This window comes from Giraffa tippelskirchi, chromosome 6 (genome assembly GCF_054371585.1).
Source record: "Giraffa tippelskirchi isolate mGirTip1 chromosome 6, T2T-mGirTip1v1.2.pri, whole genome shotgun sequence".
Lineage (NCBI taxonomy): Eukaryota > Metazoa > Chordata > Mammalia > Artiodactyla > Giraffidae > Giraffa > Giraffa tippelskirchi.
Window position 1 is genome coordinate 138,473,417 of NC_137280.1, and position 12,811 is coordinate 138,486,227.

The 12,811-nt window shown below is 47.1% G+C and overlaps 1 protein-coding gene across 6 annotated transcripts in view; it reads left to right on the plus strand.

Annotated features, from left to right (window-relative positions):
- The window catches only part of LARP1 (La ribonucleoprotein 1, translational regulator), a 57,881-nt gene that overhangs the window by 22,636 nt on the left and 22,434 nt on the right, over nt 1–12,811 (plus strand). The gene's annotated exons all lie outside the window — the stretch shown is intronic.

Consider the following 12,811-nt stretch of genomic DNA (forward strand, 5'->3'; position numbering starts at 1 on the left):
GTGGGAGCTCATTGTGAAACTGAACCTTGAGCTCAGCCCAGACTGACTTGTTAACTCAACGTCTGTCAAGACACGTGGCTCACTTGTGGCTCCTTGGCTTGCCAGTCTTGGTTCCTGATGCTAGAGGTTGGATGTGGTAAAGAGTGGATGAGCTCCTCGGTGCATCCCTCCTCTGACTGCTCTCTGTGTGTAATTAAAACTCGCTCCCTCCTGGTTTTCTGAGCTGGTTAATTCGTGTCTACATTTCCAGTCCATAAGTGTGAGACCCTGGATTGGCACTTGGAGACCAGAGATCCCTTCCTGCCAGTCTCACTCATTGGCGGCTCAGTTCTCAAATACTAATTGGCATCAGCATCACACAGGAAACTTGTTAAAAATGCAGATGTCCATGCTTTGCCCCTCTCCGCAAACTGCTTTTTGGAGCTTGGGGGAAGTCAGGAGTCAGCATTTAACCCAGGTCCCCCACATTCTCAGGTGTTCTTAGCTTATGGAAGTGGTGTTGCAGTCCTGCTAGCTCAGGGTCCCTGTTTCCACAGTCATGAGGGTGAGAGGTTTGTATATAGCCTTCTGCTCAGGGACTCCAGAAGAGTGGGAGGTCAAGTGGGAAGAAGGAGACTTCAGTTCCATGTCCACTAGAATAGTTCTGCAATGTATTTTTCTTTTCAAGACATTATTCAGTATTTAATACAATATAAAAAGAAAAACATTGAACAAGAACCCATGTAGCCACTACCGTTTCTTAAGAAGCACACCCTGATTCTAAAATGGTGTGGTTTAGTTACTTAGTCGTAGTCAACTCTTTGTGACCCCATGGACTGCAATCTGCCAGGCTTCTCTGTCCATGGGATTTTCCAGGCAAGCATACTGGAGTAGGTTGCCATTTCCTTCTCCAGAGAGTCTTTCCCACCCAGGGATTGAACCCGGATCTCCTGCATTGCAGGTGGTCTCCTGCATTGCAGGCAGATTCTTTACCAACTGAGCCACCAGGGAAGCCCAGTCAGCTCTAAAATACTAATACTAAAAAATCTCCCAGGCCTTGAAAGCAAAAATAGACAGATGGGGCCTAATCAAACTTAAGAGCTTTTGCACAAGAGGAAATCATAAACAAGACAACCTGTGGAATGGGAGAAAATATTTGCAAACAGTGCAACTTGCAAGGAGTTAATTTCCAAAATATTCAGACAGCTTATACAGATTCATATCAAAAAAGGAACAACCCAATCAAAAAAGTGGGCACAAGACCTGAATAGGCATTTGTTCAGAGAAGACACACAGATAGCCAGTCGGCACATGAAGAGATACTCAGTATCAATAATTATTAGAGAAATGCAAATCAAAACTACAATGAGGTATCACATCACACCAGTTAGAATGGCCATCTTCAAAAAGTCTACAAATAGTAAATGCTGGAGAGGCTATGGAGGAAGGGGAAACCCTGCTGCACTGTCGGTGGGAATGTAAACTGGTACAGCCACCACAGGAAAACAATATGAAGGTTCTTGAAAAACTAAAAATAGAGCTACCATATAGTACAATTATCCCACTCTGGGGCACATAGCTAGACAAAAGTATAATTTGAAAAGATACACATAACCCCCCCCCCCATGTTCATAGCAGCACTATTTATAATAGCCAAGACATGGAAGCAACCTAAAGTGTCCTTTGACAGATGAATGGATAAAGATGGTACATATATACGATGAAAGATTAATCAACCATAAAAAATGAAATACTGCCTTTTGCAGCAACATAGATGGACCTAGAGATTATCATACTAAAGTAAGACAGACTAGTATTATATCACTTCTATAGAATCTAAATAAATACAAATGAATTTACTTACAAAACGGAAACAGCCTCACAGATACCAAAGCAAACTTGGAGGAAGGAGAGAGATGAAGTATGAGATACTTCTGCTGCTGCTAAGTCGCGTCAGTCGTGTCCGACTTCGGTGCGACCCCATAGATGGCAGCCCACCAGGCTCCTCTGTCCATGGGATTTTCCAGCCAAGAATACTGGAGTGGGTCGCCAGTGCCTTCTCCGGATTAACACACTGCTGTACGTAAAATGTGATTCCCAAGGTGGCTCAGATGGCGGTTAAGAATCTGCCTGCAGTGCAGGAGATCCAGGTTTGATCCCTGCGTCCTGGGTCAGGAAGATCCCCTGGAGAAGGGAATGGCAAACCCATTACAGTATTCTTGCCTGGAGAATCCCATGGACAGAAAAGCCTGGTGGGCTACAGTCCATGGGGTCACAAAGAGTCGGACATGACTGAAGCGACTTAGCATATATAAAATAGATAAGCAAATAAGGATTACTGTATTGTATAGGATAGGGAATTACATTTGATATCTTGTAATAACTTATAATGGAAAGTAATCTGAAAATATACATATATAACTGAATCACTTTGCTGTACACGTGAAACTTTATTTATTTATTTATTTTTTTGTGAAACTTTTTTTAACAGTATTGTAAATCAACTTCGCTTCGTAAAAAAATTTTAAAAATACTAAATGCAGTGTTGTGGTTCTGAGTAAGCACTGTCAGAATTAGCAGCTGAAACTCATTTGGTCTATAACTTCAGGTATGTCCAGAGAAAACCTATCTTAGAATTACTAAGCAGATTCCTGGTTCCACTGTTCCTGAGCAAGAATCTCTGGAGGGTGGGACCCAGGATTCTGTATTTTGACAAGCTCCTCAGGAGATAATTTTTTTGCATCCTGAAATCTTAGGGCCCAAGTCATTTATAGCAGTAGTTTCAGAGGTAGAGTGTACGCTTGGAAAACTAGCTTCATCTAAGGTTGTGGTTAGGGTGATCAGTGAATGTGAGGATAGAATTAAAGGATGTTAGGAGTGCAGATGACTGGATCCTTACACCCTAAGCATAGACCTTAGTAGAGAAACTGAAGCCACCCAGAGGGGAATTCTACCAGGCTCCAAGAACAAGGGCTGTAGGGCTGGTGCCAGGACTGGTTCAGTCTCCCGACCACTAGCCCCGTGCCCTGGACACTTGACTAACTGTTGTGGAACATGGGCAGTGGTTCTTTCCTACTGTGGCCAGATTTAGAAATTAAAAATATATGATCTCCAGTTAAATTTGATTTTCAGATAAGCAGCAAATAAGTTTTTTAGTATAAGGTGTCCCAAATATTGCATGGGACATAATTAATCTAAACATTTACTATTATTTACCTGAAATTTGCTAAATCTGGCAAATTGTAATCTTCAAAAAAAAAATTTTTTATTAAAGCACCAGATTCAGTAATTGACTCAAAGAGGTTTTATAAAATAATGATTTTTAATAATTAAAAAAATACATTTAAAGATGCATTTATGGTAGTTTTCTGTTTAACTCTGCCCTTAATTTAAGCTGTTAAACAATCCTTTGAGCTAGCAGCCACCATGAACCCCTTTCATAGTTTCAGAAAATGAGAGGTTAGGTCTTACTCTAGGATCTTCCATGCAAGGTGCTCTTCTGCTTCCTGATGAACCTGCTTGCTTGGGTTTCATTCCTCTGTGGCCCTGTTAATGCCTATCGAGTTACAAGCCGCATGAGAAATTGGTCAGATAAGACCATCTCCCCTGGCCTCATGAGTTCCTTATTGTGATGGCAGCTAGTGGTTAGAGCATTCTCAAGTGGACTCCCAAGTCCGGGATAGCTGCTCTGTCCTGCCTCTTAACCCAGGGGCCTACTTGGTGGGGTAGCCAGGTAATGTAGGATCACATCTCCTCTATATTTGCTGAAGGCGGGGAGGGAGTCACCAGTGAGCAAGGGTGTGGAGTCTGCTGGTGGGGCAGCCTGTCTCCTTATCCACAGTGTCCCAGCTGGAGTTTCTTATGTATGAAGAGGCCTCCAAGCCCGGCCCAGACTCAACAGCAGAAACAGATCAACTACTTCTGTGGGGAGCAAGGCCAATCTGGCTAAATTGTGTTAGGGGAATTAGTCTTTATCCAAGCACTTCAATTCCCCATGTACTTCTGGGACGGTTGGCAAGTCTCTACTATTTTTGCTGAAGTTTTCCCCTTACCAAGTGTCCCCAGCCTGCAGGGCTGGAGCTGTTAGGATCCGAGCATTTCAGAGAGCAGGAAACTGAGGGTCAGTGAGGATGCCCAGCCTGCCTCGCTGGATAGATGGTTGGTCAGGCCCTCTGGGGCCCGCCTGCTGCATATCTTCCAGAGGGGCCGAGAGCCTTCCCTGGAGAAGTCAGGTCGTTGGTGAAAGTGGAGCCCTACTCCCAGATCCACTTCAGCCAGAGCACCCCTCCATTTCTGTCATGTAGGCCAATTCCATGTGAGAAGCCATTCTTAAAAACTTCTGGGTTTCTATTATAGGCATTATCAGTGGGTGTGCGGAGCAGTACCTGGAATGCTTGAGTCCCTGACGCCCTGCCCCCCAGTCTGTGAATTACTGTAATTGTGTTGTTGAGTGGCTTCCTAACCTGTGGAAGAAACTTTGAATCACAAGGCAGAAACTTGATGTCCAGGGCCAGCTTCACAACAATACGCTGGTCACAGCCTGGTCCCTCCTGGGCCTCAGTTTTCCTGTCCATACAATGGCATGAGTTCTCAAGTCCCTTCCAGCCTCTCGTTCCAGTAACAAGGATAATCCAGAGTAGTTTCTTGGGGATTCAGAAGCCTCTTGCAGCAAAGAATGCCTTAGACTTAGGACAGTTAAAATGAGTTTGTGTTACCTTAGGTGGTAGGTGACCACAGGCACAAGGAAAAAGGAGTTTTGATGTCAGCAGCCTCCAGCATAAGGATGATGGTGTCAGTGGGGCAGCAGAGCATTGCAGCCTGCCTGAGGGTTGGCTCTGAAATCCAGGGCCTGGCTGCTGGATGGTGGGTTTGCCCCTCAGGGCTTAGGAGAGCAATGCAGGAGCCCACAGGCTGGATATGGCTTGAAAAAGTTTTGTTTTTTAATGTGAATTCATTAACAGTATTTAGAAAGCAGAAAATTACTCTTCCACACGAAGTTTATTTTTCTGTGTTTCTTGAAAACTCAGATGCTCTGGCAACATAAGCTTGTGTTCCTGTGTGGTGTGGCGACTGCCTTTGAGTGGGTGCTGCCCTCTGAGCTGGTGTCCGTGCTTCCCAGCTCGCCACGCCAACCAGCCAGCCTTGTGATTTATGATGTAGCCCAGGGCCTGGAGGCTTATGTCTGAAGTCTGGGACCTCTGGGGAGTTCCAGTGCTGTTTTGTTTGCTGCACACACTCTCTGTTCTGTTTTCCACAGCTGATGTCTGGTGTTTGGGTTGAAGCACACTGCTTCCAACTTGAAGGAGAACAGGGCATAGGTCTAGACTCCAAAAGGGTTGCAGCTGCCAGGCTGCACAGCTGTGCTGTTCAGACATAATGCAAAGGGGTAATTAACCTCTTTTCCCATAAAAGAATGCTTTGGAAGTTGAGAAGCACCGATACCGATCTAAAATTCTTCATTCAGCAAATACTAACTATGGGCCAGCTAGGAACAGGCTGCAGTCCTGGGTTCTAGGGGCCAGTGAGCAATGCAGAAAGATCCCTACGCTTGTGGAAATCCCAGTCATTGCCTATATAGGGCATGTTGCTGGCTGGTGAAGCCCAAGGTGGAGTCAAGCTGTACCTGGGTTTTAGTCTACCTAAGGCAGGTGGCCTCTCTGAGCCCCAGTTTCCTCATCTGTAAACTGGGAGTCATCATCACCTTACCTGTCTCCTAGCGTTGTTGTGAAAAGTAAATGAGCCATTGCGTGTGAGCAATTTGTGTGGATAGTGTATGTACTCACTAATTGATTAGTCTGGTGTGGTTAAGGTGCACACAAATGCAAACATTTCAGGGGCTAATGAGTGCTCTGAAGACCCCACATGATAGACTGAATTAGAACTTGATCCATAGTTGCTAGTTGGGCAATTAAGAAAGGCCTTGAGAAGAATTTACGCTGAGATTTGTGAATAATGTCACACAGTATATATATTCTGTGACCCTGGGCAAGTCTCTTCCCTCAGTTTCATCTTCCAAGCAACCGGAATGTCTTTTTGAGGCAGTTACATGAAATTGCACAAAGCAACTTAGAGCAGTTTTTGGTGCCTACTCAGCACTTAGTAAAAGGTGGTTATTAGGATTGTTCTAACTAGAACCAAATGTGCTCTTCAGAAAGGCTGGGTCAGGGATCTGGCACTTGAAGGCCAGAGACTTCACTGGCTGCTGGTATATTTCAGCTGTGATGATTATTAATTAGCTTTGGGGCAGGACTTCAGGGACTGGGACTGGTAGTGGGTGTGACCACAGCCACCCCAGGGTGGCAGAGACTGTGTCTGGGCAGAGAGAGTCACTGCAGGCTAAAGGGTCACCGCCAGCTAAAGGGTCACTGCCAGCTAAAGATAGTTGACGGGCTGGGCCGGACCAGGCAGCGTCATGTGACCAGAGCCTGCCACCTGCGCTCCTCCCAGGCCCAAGGGGCGCAGGCTCTTTAGGAGCTTGCTTTGAGTGGAGCCCGATGAGCTGGACTTCTGAAGGTTTCCTCTCTCCTCTCACTCCTTTCCATAAGAGCACCCTCCAGCCCCCTCCTGTGTTTCTTCTGCACGTCTGGGGGAAATCAGGGTGGGAAGCTGGTCAGAGAGAGCTGTCTGAAAAGTGGTGGCAACAGTAGGAATCAGTGAACAAGGTGAGGATGGTTAACAAAGCTTTTTTTTTTTTTTAACTCTTTAGATGAGTGTTCATGCCGGGGGTGGGGTTGGTGTTGGGATCAGTGGGGATGGGATGAAAAGTCAGTGGTCCCCAAACTCCTCCTATATGACCCCACTGTGCCCCCAGGCTGGATGACAGCTGAGAATACACTAGACTTTTCTGACTACAGCTGAGAATACACCAGACTTTTCTGACTCTGCCCCCAGGCTGGCCTGGGAGGGACGGGCACAGGTGGGTGATATAATCTAGACTCCTGTTGGCATTGCACACTCCCTTAATGGTTTCTCTGCCTTCCACAGTGAGGGTCCTGGGCTCCAGCTCAGGCAGTTGTAGGGGCAGAATCCATGTCAGCTGGATTCCTGTCCCTGCCCCCCACCCTCATTGGGGCAGAGGTAGGAATGGGGGAACTGGGGGGTGGGCCTAGAGGCAAAGCCTCTTCCCTCACAGGCCTGTGGGGGTGCCTGATAGGTGTGTTTGGGGACAGTTTCCCTTGCTTCTCTCTGGGTGGGGAAGAAGGGGATTGTCAAGTTGCCAGTGTTCAATCCTAGGAATGTCGCTTGCCTTGCTCCATGACCTTAGATTTCCCTGTAGTGGGCCTTGGTTTTCTCCAGTGTATAGGGTGATTTGAGGGCCTGCCCTGTTGACCACAATGAGGGGGTAAATTGGACCCTCCTGCTAGTGGTTGAAAGCACAGTATTTGGAGTCAGATTGCTTGACTTCAAATCCTGTTCTATTGCTTGCAGGCTGTGATCTTGGTAAATAACCTTTCCACCATATTTCTTCGTTTCCTCATTTGTAAAATGAGACCAGTTAGAGGAACTAACTCAGTGTTAGAACAGTCCATGGCATCTCATAAGTACTCGCTGTTAACATTATTATGACCACAGCTTGGTGCTAGCATCTATTCTGCTCTGATGAGAAGTCTCATTGGTTGCGATCTTACCTTCTCTTCCCTCTCCCTCTAGATAGGAATATCCTCTGTTCAGTTGAGGAAGGTGAGGGAGGCTCAGGGAGGATGGGTGGTAGGGAGTGTCTCCAAGATTATACAATTGATGAGTATTGGAGTCTGGACTAGGTTCCGCTGGGACCCAGCAGTGACTGTGACACTTGTTTCTCTGCCTGGGGGAAGGCTCCAGGGAAAGACTGAGGATTGAGGCCATAGACTCAGGAACTAGCACTTGGAACAGCAAAGCTCAGCCGTATTGCCAATTCCTGAGCTAGATGCCAGAATCACTGCTATGAAAACAGCTGGTACCTGCTGTCAAGGCGGGTGGAGTGGGGTTGAGAATAGATAAGTAACCAGGCAGCTAACACAGTACAATGAGAGCACAGAGCTGGGGTAGTTCACCTGGGATCTGGTTGTCTCTTCAAGAAGTTGACCTAATGGCCGTAGGAATAGTTCAGCAGATGGGTACAAACACCACTAATGCAGCCCCTAACAAATGACCTTGTTCCCCAAGGCAGAAGTTCTTTACACTCAGGGTAAATTCAGCCTTTTTAGATACTTTGCTAATCTCCAGGAGATGATGCCAGCCCCAAAATAAATGTTTGGCCTTCCCCTATTCTCTTGGCACTAAGGCATGAAATCTAGTAGCTCCTTCTGGCCAACCCCATCCTTTAGGCCTTCTCCCATCTAGCCCAGCCCCATCTCACTTTTCACCTACACTCATCCCTCAGTTTCATTTCCAGCTTTTCCCTTCCTGTTACCAGTTTTTATTTATGTATTTAGCTGTACCGGATACAGTTGCAGCACTCAGAGACTTCAATCTTCTTTGGAGAGTGGGAATCTAGTTCCCTGACCAGGGATTGAACCCGAGATCAAACCTTGGATTAAGAGTGCAGAGTTTTAGTCACTGGATCCCAGGGAAGTCCCCCTCTTACCAGTTCTTTTTTCTATAGCCTGATGAGTTGGACTCATATTCACATACCTTCCCCCCCCCCCAAATCCTTCCCTAGTTTGTTGCTAGTTTACCAAGTCCTTGCTCTTTAAGACCTACATCTGGCCCTTCTAGGTAGCTCCCCCCCACCCCGGCCCCCAAGAAAAGGGTCAGCAGCTTTAGGATCTTTCTGGAAGCAAGCAGTGTAGAAAATACAGTTGGGACCTCCCTCGTTGGGCAGTGAATAAGAATCCGCCTGCTAAATGCAGGGGGCATGGGTTTGATCCCTGATCCAGGAGGATCCCACAGGTGGCCGAGCAACAGAGCCTGTGAGCCAGAACTATTGAGTCCATGCTCTAGGGCCTGAGAGCCACAACTACTGAAGCCCACACACCCTAGAGCCTGTGCTCTGCAACAAGGGAAGCTGCTTCAGTGCAACTGGAGAGTAGTCCCTGCTCACTACCCACAGCAGTGAAGATCCAGTGCAACCAAAAGTAGACAAATGAAAAATAATTTTTTTTAAATGGACTTGACCTTCGAACAATACAGGTTTGAACTGTGTGGGTCCATTAATATGTGGTTATTCTCAATGTTGGGGAAGGCAATGGCACCCCACTCCAGTACTCTTGCCTGGAAAATCCCATGGACGGAGGAGCCTGGTAGGCTACAGTCCATGAGGTCACTAAGAGTCGGACACGACTTCACTTTCACTTTCACTTTTCCCTTTCATGCACTGGAGAAAGAAATGGCAACCCACTCCAGTATTCTTGCCTGGAGAATCCTAGGGATGGCGGAGCCTGGTGAGCTGCCGTCTATGGGGTCGCACAGAGTCGGACACGAGTGAAGCGACTTAGCATAGCATAGCATAGCATTCTCAATGTAAAAGCAGTACTGCGTGATGTGCAGTTGGATTTTTCAACCGTGTTGGGGGTGAGTGCTCCTAACCCCTGTGTTGTTCAAGGGTCACCCATACTTTGTGTTTTTACTTGGGTTTATACCAGGTGTATTTGCGCTTATCCTGTTTGTAGGCTGACAGAGACACCTTGAAGCCAGGCTCTCTTCCTCTTCTGTGCTGAGAAAAAGGTGGAGTGGCTGAATTTCTTCAACTGAAAGGAGCTTCAGGCCTTCCGTCTGCTCTTCCTTCCTCTGGTGTGGCAGGGGTTTATACCACAACCTCCCTGGGGACTGAGGCAAATCCCCCCTTCTTTCCTCTCTCCTGGGGAGACCTGCCCTGGAGCCAGCCCCTCCTTGGGGTGGGGGCGCAGTGTGTGGAAGAAGAGCCAGGCTCCGGGAGAGGAAGGTATTGGTTTAGCTCCCCTTCTCTTCACCACTCACAGTCTTAAGTGAAAATAGTGAGTTTGCTGATCAGATAGAGCTTCACAAAAAATCTCCTGGTCTCCCTGTTCCCTCCCCCACCCCCCCCTCAACTGCACAGAGAGATTCTGGTGTGCTTCATTTAATACACGACTGAGTTTGTGTTTGTAGAAAGCCCCTTGACCCCTCCCGGAACAACATTCAGTACTGGCTCCTAGCAGACTCCATTTCGCCTCTTCGGTATCCCGGCTAGCCCCTGCTTGCCTTGATGGAGAAGGGAGACACTCACAGAGCCGCTGCCTGCCATCCTCCTCCCCCTGAGTGCTGTGCTCACCTCGGCCCACCTCACCACACCTCTGCCTGGGAACCTCTCCCTGACATCAGTGACTCGTCACTAGGAGGTGGCAGGATGGTGCTCTGAGTTTGCACCAGGAAGGCTTTTTGGCCCATTTTCCCACCAGTGGACATGTGGAATCTCTGGTGAGCTGGAAGGAGCACTGGACAGACAGAGGGAGCTGAGGCTTCTAGTGTCCATCTCAGCTCTTCCCTAGGGAAGCCCCTTATTACCCTTTGGGGGCCTCAGTTGCCTATCTGAATGGAAGGAATCAGAACCACGGGCCTTTTTGCTGCTCTCATGTCCTACAACTGTTTTCTTGGGCACATGTGAGGTGGTGAATGTAGTGTGTCCCGAGCTGGACTTGGGTCAGTGGTGGCTGGCAGTGGTGCTGGACATAAGGACTGGCCTCTTGCACAAAAGATTGGTTTTCATTGGGAGCCATTTTAGATGCTAGGCCCTGTATATTGTGGAGCTGTACTGTGTGTGCCCATGTTTGTACGCACACGCATGCGCCTGGTGAAGGTGGATAGTTGGGAGGGGACCCAGAAAAGGATGTGTGATTGAAGTCAGAAAGCCTAGTCTTTTTACCAGCCTGCCCCCAGGGCCTGACAGTGGCTTTTCTGAGCCTTTCTGGGTTTCCCTAGGCCCTGTGGGATTTTAACAGAGCTAGAGATTTTGCTTAAAGGTAGCAGTGGTTCTCTCTCCCTAAAGTACTTCTCTCTCTGAGGAATTTTATTCTTCCTTAGAGCAGAGGCAGCCCGAGGCCCTACCTGAGAGCAGGACCAGGGTACTGAGGGTCCTTGGTATAGAGGGAGGCTAACGAGGGATGGGGCCTTCTCAGCAAACTTGACGAAGGGCTGACTTGATTGGTTTTCCTGGGTGTGCCCAGAGAAGCCACATTCCCCTGGTTAGCTTGGGATTGGTCGGAGAGTAGGGAATCAGTGGGATCTTTTAGTGGTAGCAGGGCACTCCCATTAAGGAGAGCCTGAACTTTTAGCAGTACTTTACCATTTGTGATCTTGAACAAGATGTTAGACAGGGTGATTACAGGATCTGATTCTTTCCAGTTTTGAAAGAGTTTTTTTTAGAGGAAATAAGACAAAGACCTGACAGAACTTGGCCTTAAACCTTTTCAGGTAGTCTTCAAGAGCACTTTGCCCTCTGAATCTGATTTCCCATTCCACCTTCTTGATGATGACGTTGATGGTGCCGGCCTTTTGGCCTGCTCTTGTCCTGGTAGTAGGCAGGGAGTGTTTTTGGGGTCTAAAGGCTGGGTCCCTGGAGAAGTGATTACTGTCATAGTTCATGTGTAATCGAGGGAATTGATCTTCTAACAGCTACCTCTGCTGGTCCTAGTCAGGGAGCTGCGTGGTATTAGGCTGTGCTGGGCCAAACTGGAGTTAGCAAGAGAATCAGTGTGGAGTAAGGAGATCCCTGGGCCTACGGGCTCCATACTCTTGGAACTGAAAGAGATTTTCTGGTTCTCCACTGCCCAGTACTGGGAATGGGGAATGCTGTGCGTTGGGTTATAGAGCCCCAGCTCTCCTTTGGCATGTGGAGTGTCTTGAGGCAGTGGCTCCAGTATGGGGTGGAAGCCAAGAATTCAGTGGCCTCACCATTAGGAATCATGCAAGGGCTCCCTTCTCATTAAGGGAACATGCGTCTGATCAAGAAGTGGAGCATTTCCTTTTGAGACCAGCTGGACAAATTTCTCTGCTCTTGTCCTGCGTGGCTGGCCAACAGTGGAGGCAAAGGCATGGATGAGCGGAGCCCCAGGTTGTCTCTTGTCCTGTGGGTCTCCGGGAAGGAAGGGTTCAGAAACTCCTGGTCTTCCAAACCAACTTGGAAAAACAAGTGTAGGTGTAGAAAGGACCAGACTTACTGGAGCCACTTCCTTAAAAAAAAATTTTTTTTTTCCCCTTTTTAAAAAGCCCCTGGACTTTCCTGGCTGGCCAGTGGTTAAGACTCTGCACTTCTATTGCAGGGGCTGCAGGTGCGATTCCTGGTCAGGGAGCTATGACCCTGCAGGATGCGCAGTACAGCCAAAAAATAAAAATTAAAAGTAATGAGAATAGAAAGCTCCTCTCTGCCCTGGTTGAAACTATTGGAAAATCCCAAACAAAATTAAGTCACTGTAAACATACTACTTAAGTCCTGGTAATATTTGGTTATATGTCTTTCCAGAGTTCCTACTATGTGTATTTGTATGTATACCTTTTCAACTTATTTTACAAAAATAGGATTATAATTTTTTTCATTTACTGTGTTTATCTTTTCATATCAGTAGAGATCATTATTATTTTAAGAACACTCGAAGTTGCTCAACTTTTATTTAGCCAGTTCCCTACTGTTAGACATTATTTTCAGTTTTTTTGAAATTATAAATAGCTCTTTCAACATCTTTGCACATAAGCCTAAACACTTGTCTAATTTGTAACATTAGGATAGATTCCTAAAGCTGGAACCATTGAGTCAAATGTGGGGGGTGATGGTCTCACTTCCTCTGAAAACTTGGAAGGCAGGCACATCTTCCCGTCAGTGACCACAAATCAAGGACAGAGCTGGCTCTGATGCACAGGCCTTAGAAGAGGTCTTGGACTTCTTGATTGCCCACTTAGG